An 11,915-nucleotide genomic window follows, 5' to 3' on the forward strand; every position below is an offset into this window, starting at 1 on the left:
GTTATATATCCCACATATGAGGGGTTCATACGATATAAATCATGTGGTTCTTGACTAATTGATTTTTAAGGAACTCTATTTTATAAATCATTTTCCTCCAATTTTAATGAATATTTGAAATATAGAGGAAAATAGGATAATAAAATGAATCTCCTTGTACCTGTTACCTATATTTATAGTTGTTAATATTTTTACCGTATTTGTTTCATCCTTGCTTGCTTGGTTGATTTCATCTAGAATCAAAATCCCCTTAGTTTGCTTTTAAAATGACCAGGATTTCTCCCCATATATTTGGTGACTTGGGATACTCCTGTACCTTTCTCTGGCTTTCTGAAGACTGAACCTAAAAGTTAGGCAAATACATGTAGCTGTCAACATAAATGCAGATGATTAGTTTTCTATAAAAAATGGCTGATGTATCAATATTGCAAAGGGCAAAAGGTATTTGTGTCTAGATCAAATAAGTGATTATTTCTAGAGGAGTTTTGAGATGAGATCGAACAGGGGGAAAATATTATCCAATCTTTTTTGTAATGTATATTGCTTTCATTAAAGAGAAGACAAAGTAAATGGGACAAAATGGCAACACTGTAAATTCTATGAGCATACAATTCTAGTTTAGTTACTCTCTATACTCACATGTATTTTCATATTCTCAATATAACATGGAATAGTTGCCATACTTATAACTGCATAGGGTATTTTTGAGCACATAAATTTTTCTTTTTAATTACAAGTTCTTATTTAGAATGTCTTATTTTCATTTAGTTTGCTTTTTAATTAAATATATTTTATATTTGCTTTATATTAATCATTTCCATATATTATAAATAATTATCAACATTTTAAACAAAATAATTGTTCTTATATTTTAACTTTAATTCTGTACAATATTATGTATATATTTTAAGACCATTTCCATAAAAATAACTGCAATTGAACAATATTATTTTTCTATTTTTATCATTCCAACCTTAGCCATCGTGGCTCCTTGTGTTGAATGCATTTCTTCCCTCTAATCTGTAAGACTTCCAGAATCAGAAGAGAGCCTGACTAATGACAATGACAAGACTCGTTGTGTCTGGCATGCACTGATAATGCTACACGCACATTAATGACATCTGTGTTACTGCACACTGTGAGCTTTAAGTGGATCTTGGAACCATAAAACTGTAGCAAGCAATTTCCCATTTTTCTGCAGGGTGGAATGGTGCTTCTTCGCTCTGTTTACCTTCTATGGGCTTCTGAAATCAATATACGTGGAAAAGCAGATCATTTTTAATAGGGTCACTTTATTAGTTTAAGAGCTAAAATGTTATCCTAACTGAATACTGATTTGTTCTCAGATATAAGAACATAAATAACTTCCTCTAGAGGGGTCATTCTGATCAATATTGAGTCTGCCATAGGCTCTTTTTGTAGAGGTAATGCAATAACGGTGAAAGGGTCTATGAGCCAAGAATTTTAACTGAGTTATTGGTGGTTAGTATTTTAGGACCTTCAGAGGAGAATGACCTAGAGAAGGCAGGGCAAAGTAAAGTTTAATTTGGTAAACTGCAATAATTTATCAAATATTTTGTAGCATCGCTTAGATTTTGGCTTTTAAATATAAATATTCAAACAATTTTATTATATAATCATGGTGTACCTTTCCAAATAAGTTATTTTGGTAATATAATCTCATCTACAACCCACTAAATATTTTAGACCAGGTAATAAGAGTTATTCTCTTAATTAAAGAAAAGGGCTAGGCTTTGACCTTGCAGTGTTTAGGTTCTCCATCACCTAATACTAATGGTGAACATTCACAGACTGTTCATTTGTGGACTCACATTTGAGCCACAGTTTAACACATTACATTGTTCAATACTCTTATCCCTCCATTTTAAAACATGTTAGTCAATTCTAATATTTGGCAACGTACACAGCTATGAATTTGTGCAATCCAATTCAAACTCAAGTCCAAGTCTAAACACTACCAACTTGAATAGTGTTTCACATCACTCCTCTAGTTTCTTTATTAATTCCCAAATTCCAAAACCGTTTTCCACAACTAAGCATTTATCCCTCTGTCTTTTTCTTTCTAATCTTATTTCTGAGTCTATTATTCATGTTATCATCTTTTAATTTCACTCAACAGCCTTTAAGACCCTTATCTTCAAATCTAGTCTGTCTCACTCTATGTCTGCTCTTAGATTCACGTGTCCAAATTGTGTCACTTGGATAACTGTCTATTGTCTAAAAGTAAATATGCCTCAAATCAAATACATTTTCTTCCTTCTGTAGTAGTAGTTTTTTATCTATTCATTACTTAATCATTACCTAAATAATGTGGTTTCAAAAATCTCTGTAATATTTAAAAATTGGTTAAGGTTGGAAGAGACATGAAGAACGAGTACTGGCTTTATTACATAGCTTTTGCCAAAATCAAGTCTCCAGCAAGTGGCAGGAAAAGTTCCTACTCTTGTGGAGCTTATTACAGTATAATTGGAGAAATAGATTTAAAACATGTAAATACACAAATATCTGCATAATAATAATAGCTTATAATAATTGCTATAAATGAATATTCCACATTTTTCTTAAATAGCACAATAAGGGAACTTTAAATGAAAATGGCACATGCCCTAGTTGGTTTGACTCAATGGATAGAGCATCGGCCTGCAGACTGAAGGGTCCTGGGTTCGATTCTAGTCAAGGGCACATGCCTGGGTTGCAGGCTCGATTCCCAGTAGAGGGAGTGCAGGAGGCAGCCAATCAATGATTCTCTCTCATCATTGATGTTTCTATCTCTTTCTCCCTCTCTGAAATCAATAAAAAATATATTTAAATAAATAAATAAATAAAAATGGCACAGTAGGAAAAAATCAGTATAGGGAGCTGTCATATAACACATCTCAAGGCAGTGACATCTAAACTGAGACTTGAATGATGACTACAAATTCAATGAGTTTAGTGGGGGACAGTGTGTGTGTGTGTGTGTGTGTGTGTGTGTGTGTGTGTGTGTGCATCTCTAGTCTGATAAGATGGAATGAGATCTGAAGAATGACTCCCTGGTATTTTTCTTGCACAATAAACTTCATGGATGGTGGTGTCTTTCACTAAGCAATGGAGGGGATAATATTTTGGAGTGAAATTGTGATATCAGGCAACAATATATCTGTTTTTTCTTGAAATGATGTTTGTCACACATGTTTCTACTATTAAAAGTCTGGTTACCACCGAAACCGGTTTGGCTCAGTGGATAGAGCGTCGGCCTGCGGACTCAAGGGTCCCAAGGTTCGATTCGGTCAAGAGCATGTACCTTGGTTGCGGGCACATCCCCAGTAGGGGGTGTGCAAAAGGCAGCTGATCGATGTTTCTCTCTCATCGATGTTTCTAACTCTCTATCCCTCTCTCTTCCTCTCTGTAAAAAATCAATAAAATATATTTTAAAAAAAAAGTCTGGTTACCCAGGGTCTCATTTTATGTCTACATGATTAAACTGACAATAGTCAATTCACTTTGAATTTTAATATTCTTAAACATACAACTTGACATGATTTGACCTGCAGAAACTATGATGAATTCCTGTTATTTGGGGGGAAAATACATGTTTTTTTCCCAATGTCCTTAGTCAATTGATCCCGTATGAACTGCATCTTCAGAATCTCAGATCTTCTTCCTTAAGTCACAAAGCTGCAACCACAGTGATATTTTTCACTTCTGAATATATATTAGGCTTATTCCCATGACCAAGGAACTGACCCAGGCTTTTAACACTATGGAAGGACTATCCTTCCACCCTCCCTTCCCCCGCCCCCCAAAGTGGCTGCTCCAATCCTGCCACCGGCCTTTAACCCAGGAGGTGGGAATGACAAAGAACTGGCAAGGCCATTGCTTTGAAGAGCTTGATGGAGAAGAAGCACCTATCCCTTCTCACATTTCATTGTCTTATTGAAAGTTATCTGTTACAAGGAATACCCAGTTTTAGGGATTTTACTACGAAAGTTTGAAGAAAGATCTAGGCTGGTGGAAAACTATCAAGGGTGCTCCAGGCAAAGAAATGGCACTAGCGAAGACACAAGACAAAAAGAAGCTTGTTTGAACACATTATGTTGTAATGACTAACAGCTTCTGTGAATAAGCATACACAAAACCCAAACCCTCTACTGGCCTTTACACATGCTATCATACATTGTGCACAATATTTCTCCTAAAGTGCCTTGTTTTGAACATCCGATTTTGTCCCATGGCCAATAAAATGTGTATACTAAACATATATATTGAGTGTATTACTGCGACCAAATAGAAGTCAGGGGAAATTTAATTGGATATATTTTTAATGAAATGCACAACTGTCTATGGGCTCCATGCTAATTATGTAGATAAAAGTAAAATGCTATTTCCAAATAATACTAATTATAGTCATTTAGGTAAAAAAGAAAATCACACATTTAATTCCCCAATATCTCTATTAGGCATTTTCACTACGAGTGTTTAACATCCTCCTCAACATCCATGTGAGGTAAAGCAGACATCAACACCAACAGTGAGATTTTACCATCTTTATTGTAAATTTATTTAATATTTTACTCTGAGCTTTTCTGTGTTTATTTCAAATTAGTGGTTGTCTCCTGTACCTGTCATATCTCTCAAGAATCATCACATTGCCCTGCCCTCTTACCAGGGTAAAGGGGTAAGTTATGGTAGAAAAAGGGCACAGACTTGGAAAGAGGAAATAAATGTGTAGGTCAGTCCTCACATCCTACTTGCTTACTATATTTCACCCCTTTTTCGCCTCCAAGCTCTAGCAGTTCAGTCATTATCCCCCTTAGACAATGTCTGCCTTAGGCACAGAATAATCACAGGAACCTCTCTCAAAACTGCCTTCTCTAATTGTGCTTGTCTCGAAATGTCGAATGACTTAATCTACGTCATTCCCTGATTGAAGGCAAAAATCCACAATATGCAATTTTTTAAAGTTAATAAATTACAACATAGGAGTTTAATTTACTATGCAATTGACACAATCAGAGGGCTTACGAAGCAATAAATCACTGATGCTTGAAAAGTGGGAGATTTTGCCTTTGAGAAATAAAGGGAACAAGAGACCTAAGTACAAATCACCTATTTTATAATGAGTTCCTTAACTGTTTGTCCACATATGAACATAGGTCCCTAGTTGTATACATATAAAATCATTTTGTTAAATATTTCTTGGCCACTAAATTTTAAATACTGTGTTTGAAATATTCTTTAGGAGTTCCAAATCTTTGAAATTCTGATTACATTGTATCAAGTTGATTTCATTAACAACCAATACATGCCAGGCAATCTAACTTACCACATACTTCTGCCATTATTCTATCCTTTCTCCAGCACATGAGAACATACATCATTTTATAAGTGGGCTGGAGATTTTACAGTGCTAAGGATAATTCCCCATAGGTCCAACTGCTTCTCAATCTTCCAAAAAATGTCAAAATGTTTTATTTGATGCACTTAAATATCTTTATAGATTATTCAAACTAGAAATCTTAATTTATATGTATTATGTGTAGTTAAATTATGTTATAAATGTAAGTAGATTAATTATGATGAAAAGTTCTTGGGAATCTCAATTATATGTCACAATTCTTTATTTTGGAAGACAGGAAGCATCTATACTAATAAAAGGCTAGGTGGTCCTCACGCCCTCATGCGGCGCCCACAAATCATCACAAGATGGCCACCACAAGATGGCTGCCCTCACGTCATCGCAAGATGGCTGCCACAAGATGGCCACCACAAGATGGCAGGCAGGGGAGGGAAGTTGTGGGCGATCAGGCCAGCAGGGGAGGGAAGTTGGGGGCGACCAGGCCATCAGGGGAGGGCAGTTGGGGGCCATCAGGCCGGCAGGGGAGGGCAGTTGGGGGCAAGATCAGGATAGCAGGGGAGGGCAGTTGGGTGCCATCAGGCTGGCAGGGGAGGGCAGTTGTGGGTGAGATCAGGCCAGCCATTGGGGGCGAGATCAGGCTTGCAGGGGAGGACAGTTGGGGCGAGATCAGGCCAGCAGGGGAGGGCAGTTGTGGGCAAGATCAGGCCGGCAGGGGTGGGCAGTTGGGGGCAAGATCAGGCCTGCAGGAGAGTGCAGTTAGGGGTGACCAGCCCGGCATGGGAGGGCAATTGGGGGTGATCGGGCCAGCAGGGGAGAGCAGTTGGGGGCAATCGGGCTGGCAAGGGAGCACTTAGGCATCAATCAGGCTGGCAGGGGAGTGGTTAGGGGGTGATTAGGCTGGCAGGCAGAAGCAGTTAGGGGCAATCAGGCAAGCAGGCAGGCGAGCGGTTAAGAGCCAGCAGTCCCCGATTGTGAGATCGGGCCTAAACCGGCAGTCGGACATCCCCCGAGGGGTCCCAGATTAGAGAGGGTGCATGCCAGGCTGAGGGACACACCCCACCCCTGTGCATGAATTTCGTGCACCGAGCCTCTAGTTAGAATATCATATTTTGAGTAGCAATATGTATTATTGTAGAATATAGTCCCAATAGTCAATATTTAATATACTACACTTAGGATGAGAACTTCTTTATGAGTTTAACTGGTAAAATACATATTTATGACCAATATGGAATTGAAATGCACCCAACTTTTGAAGAATATTTACCATAAAAGTGAGGATATTTTTTGAAAAATAAAAATACCAAACTTAAGTAAAATTTTAAACTTGATGGAACTGACATCTAATTCTATCAAGATGTTTATATTTCCGCCCTAACTGGTTTGGCTCAGTGGATAAAGCGTTGGCCTGCGGACTCAAGGGTCCCAGGTTCGATTCCGGTCAAGGGCATGTACTTTGGTTGTGGGCACATACCCAGTAGGGAGTGTGCAGGAGACAGCTGATTGATGTTTCTCTATCATCGATGTTTCTAACTCTCTATCCCTCTCCTTTCCTCTCTGTAAAAAAATTAATAAAATATATAAAAAAAGATGTTTATATTTCCTAAATTTCTAAAGAAATTAATTATATGCTAGTATATCTCATGAATACAAATGGAAAATGCTATTTGCTAATGAATTCCTATTCATTAATTTGGTAATATAGCACCTATTCATAATTTAAGTTTGAGATAGTCAACCTCAGGCAGCTTTTTCTCTCTTTTCCTGATAGAAGTCAGTATATTCTCTCTGGTAGTTGTATCCTGCTTTCAGAACATCTCATACAGGTTGTTTGTGTGTCTATACATATCCTATCTATCTATGTAGGACAGAGGAAATGCATTCTATTCCTGTATGGGACACTGGTCTCTAGAACAATATCTTGGCCAGGTGGTTACTTGGGAAATTTAGTTGAGAGACTATGTTAATGAAGTTCTATTGTTCAGGAACACAAGCAACAGAATGATCAGTTTGTAATTACTCTTAGTTAATTAATCTGTAGGGAGATCTGATATCCTATCTAATAAAAGAGTAATACACAAATTGACCATACCTCCGCTACACCAACCAGCCACACCCACCAGCCAATCAGGAGTGAGTATGCAAATTAACCTAACCAAGATGACTGTAGCCACGGAGAGAGCAGGAGGCTTGAGTTGCCCCCGGCGATGGAGGAAGCCAAGCTTTGGCCTCCGTTTAAGGCTACAAAGTTTCAATTATAGAAGATAAATAAATCCCAACAAAAGTGGCTGCAGCCATGGAGCGAGCAGGAGGCTTGACTCCTCTCAAGGCTACAAAGTTTCAATTATAGAAGATAAATAAATCCCAGATACCAGGGCCTCCGCTTGGGTCACCAGGGGGCGTGGCCAGCCTGCAAAGCACCACAGGCCCCTCACCCAGGCCACCCCACACCCTAAGGGAACCCCCACCCTGATCCGGGACACCCTTCAGGGCAAACCAGGCAGCCCCCCCCCACCCCACCCCCGTGCACCAGGCCTCTATCCTATCTAATCCTATCTAATAAAAGAATAATATGCAAATTGACTGTCACTCCAACACACAAGATGGCTGCCCCCATGTGGTCAAAGATGACTGCCCTCATGTGGACACAAGATGGCCACCACAAGATGGCCAGCAGGGGAGGGCAGTTGGGAGGGACCAGGTCTGCAAGGGAGGGCAGTTGTGGGCAATCAGGCCAGCAGGGAAGGGGAGTTGGAAGGGACCAGGCCTGCAAGGGAGGGCAGTTGGGGGCGATCAAGCTTGCAGGGGAGGGCAGTTAGGGGTGACCAGGCTGGCAAAGCAGGGAAGTTGGGGGCAACTGGGCCTGCAGGGAAGGGCAGTTGGGGAGGACCAGGCTTGCAGGGGAAAGCAGTTAGGGGCAAACAGGCTGGCAGGGGAGCAGTTAGGCATCAATCAGGCTGGCAGGGGAGTGGGTAGGGGTGATCAGGCTGGCAGGCAGAAGTGGTTAGGTGCAATCAGGAAGGTAGTCAGGCAAGCAGTTAGGAGCCAGCAGTCCCAGATTGGAGAGGGTGCAGGCTGGGCTGAGGGACACTCCCCCCCCCTCATGCATGAATTTTGTGCACTGGGTCTCTAGTTTCATAATATGCTTCATACATACTCTGAAGGTTCACATTCAGATGTATGAGAAGATATTGGAAGATCTGCTTGGATATGTTTGATGCTCTGATGTTTGCCAGTGGTTTCTTTCTCTGGTGATGTGTATACTTAGCTTTTATTAGAGCCTCTGTGAGAATACTGGAATAATTATTGCAACAAGTGTAGCTGGCAGGATTATTGAAACAACTGAAGCTTTAATTTACATCTGGCTAAGGCCTTCTTTTGGTGGGGGGGAGAAAGAAAAGAAAAGGGAGGATGAGCTATCTCTAATGCCAGGTTGGTGCTCAAGCCATCTGATTTGAGGTTGTCCAAGCACTACGGCCAATTAAGAGATATGGAATGTAGAAGCGCTAAGTCCAGAGTTAGCAAAATGGATAAAGAATAGGATACAAAACAAGGGCAAAGAGTCAAAGAATTTGGTTCCTTGGCTGCTATTAGCTATATTGGTGAAAGTCAAATTAGAGCAGTTATCCAATGAACTAGAATCTGCCTAGTTAAGTGTAAATCATGAGCCTGGTTAGGAATTAAAAGATTAGTTTAATGAGAGATTGTAAAAGTAATCAGGTCATAATAGGTATGACTGATGTCACCCCCCCATTATTCAAAATTCTATAAAGATAAGTGATTCTGAATAGGTTAACTACTTAAACTTGGGGTTATTCTGTCAATGAATTGACTCTTTTTACAATGAATTTTACACATAATTAAGTGGGGCAAATTTCACTGGCTCTACTCACACCTAAAAGGAGAGGGAAATTTGAGTTAACACAGGACTCTCAGTAGACAACTACTTTCACCACTATGTATATCTGATGGATGATTATCTTAATCTCCCTCCTAACTTTTTCATCTTTTAAAGAAGTTAGAATAAAGTATAGGGAGAAGAAAAACTGTTTAATGTTTCCTAAATATGTAAAGATGCTGAGAATATAGGTCACTTGGGATTGGTTATGTCAGTGAGTCTCAAATAAGGTTGACTTTGCTCCCTAGGAACATATGGCAAAATCTGGAGACTGATGTAAACATTTTTGAGTTGTTAAAAAAAAGGATTTCAAATTTTAAAAAGAGGAAATACATCAGAAAGATTAAATCTAGTGGAAATCTTTAGGTGCCTAATTGAAAATGGAATGAAAAAGGAGATCAATGATGCGTTTACTAATGTGCTGATGGTCCACTAACAGAGATGAGGTGTCCAAACAGTTCATCTTATCCATCAATTCTTCAGACTCTACAAGTGTGTTAGTTGGTCTGCTCTATACACAACAGCCCTGACAAGGTAAAGAAATATGAGAAAAATACAAACAAGAAATAAAGGTTCTTTGAAATAAAACCGGTGAAGATGGTATGAGGCGATAAATGGGGGTTTGCCACTCTGACTAATGGGTGGCCAAGGTTTCTTGTTACAACACCCAAGTATGGACCCAAGATCATTCACATTAATGTGGAAAAATGGTATGGGTGAGTAAAGAACCCTTATTGACCTTATTGGACACCAGAGTACAATGTAGAGTTTCCAATTTTGTAATGCACTTGAAAGGTTATGTGATGAAGTTTGAAGGTTGTGATGATTTGACTGTGAAAGACTTAAAGGGGAAAGGATATCTCAAGGTAGTAATTTATGAAAATGATGCATCATTTCTGTGACACCCCTTCCTGAACTCCTCAATGAAAGCGTGCAATATCCGATTGGGGGGGTCTCTTCCCTTGAACAGTCACTGGGGAAAGTGTTGTCTTGAGATTCTTCTATTCTTATGCTTTTAGTAGGGTATTCTGATGGGAACCTTTAGAATTACAAATAATTTGAAACAACATTGGTTACTTGGGGTGGAATGAGGAGGCTAAGGGGTTTTCTGCTCTTACTCAGGATGTTAGAGCAGGTACACTAATACTTTAATACTTTACTTACTAGTCTAGTATAGCTCGTAAAAAAAGTTGACAGATCTGGGAGATAAACAGTGGACTGTAGGTGAGTAAGCAAAGTGATGCTTCCAAAGGTGTTGAGTACACAGAAATGGTGTTAACAAATCACACTGTCATAAATCGAAGAATACTGGCATTCTGCTGAGACTCATGTGGCTAATGCTGTCTCTCACTCCTGCTTCCAAAGAAAGTGGAAGCAAAGTTGCATTCACACACGGGGGCCAAGAATACATTGTTACAGTGCTCCCACAAAGACATTCTCTTACTTATAATTTCCTTGATAAAAGAAAAGCACTAGGGTTATTTTGACGATATAATAGTATCTCAATCTTAAAAGCAAGCCAAGACTGAATTACAAATGTGGAATAATCATAATCTGACAGATGTTGCATTATAAAATTTTTTTTTAAAAAAAGAAAAGATAAATCCCCCCAATGGACAGAATGAACAGTGGGGTTCTTGTAGTAGCAGAGGAAATAAATTATAATAATAATAGTAATACTGTAGTATTAATGTATCTATTATTTTTCAATAGGCATTGGACTGGCCATTTGGTCTAGAAAATAGCCCTTGCATGGTAAAGGTAAAGGACACATTTGTAGAAGATGCTGTGGTATCAAAACAGTTATGGACATAGAGGAAAAATTTAAATTTATTATTTAAAATAATGAGAAAATTCTCCTGAATATAGAAGGGTCTGGTAGCAACAAGTAGTGTCCTTAGCTACTCTTTAAATGTAGCCTTCTGGGTAAGCGTTCATGCAGGAATTTCAGCTATGTACATAGGCAGAAAATATCATTTCCTACAGTGGCCCTGAAAAGGAAGAAAATAGATCAAAATTGTCATACTTCTCAACAGGATCACCAGTCACTAAAATCCATCATGGGCCAGACCATGAAGATCTGAACCAGTCCATAATGTGGGCAAGGGGATTACATTAATCTGTTATCCACAGTTCTATGCAGATGCCTATGTAATGGAATGGAGACTTATTTTGGATTTGGATTTGCATGCTCAGCAACAAAAGCAAATATCTCTAACACTACTGCATGGTTAACACAAAAGTTATTATTTTCAATTTGAACCCCTTCTTAAATATCATCAAATAAATATACATCATTTTTACTTCAGATATCTACCTAATAAAAGAGTAACATGCTATTTGACTGTACCTTCACATGCCCACCAGCCAATCAGGAGTGAGTATGCAAATTAACCCAACAAAGATGGTGAGTTAATTTGCATACACAGGCGCAGAGCTGCCAGGGATGGGGCGGGGATGGCGATGCAGGCGTTCTGCACCACCCCAGCCGCTCCGGGTCTCTGGGCAGCGTGGGAAGGCAGAAAGGTGGCTTCGGGCCGGAGCAGAAAGGCTGCTCTGGGCCAGAGTGAAGGCGGTGCCAGTAGCCAAGGGAACTAAGGCCCATTCTTGCACGAATCTTCATTTGTGCATCGGGCCACTAGTAGGAAAACAATAGGC

This window comes from Cnephaeus nilssonii (assembly GCF_951640355.1).
Source record: "Cnephaeus nilssonii genome assembly, chromosome: 11".
In the NCBI taxonomy this organism is placed as follows: domain Eukaryota; kingdom Metazoa; phylum Chordata; class Mammalia; order Chiroptera; family Vespertilionidae; genus Cnephaeus; species Cnephaeus nilssonii.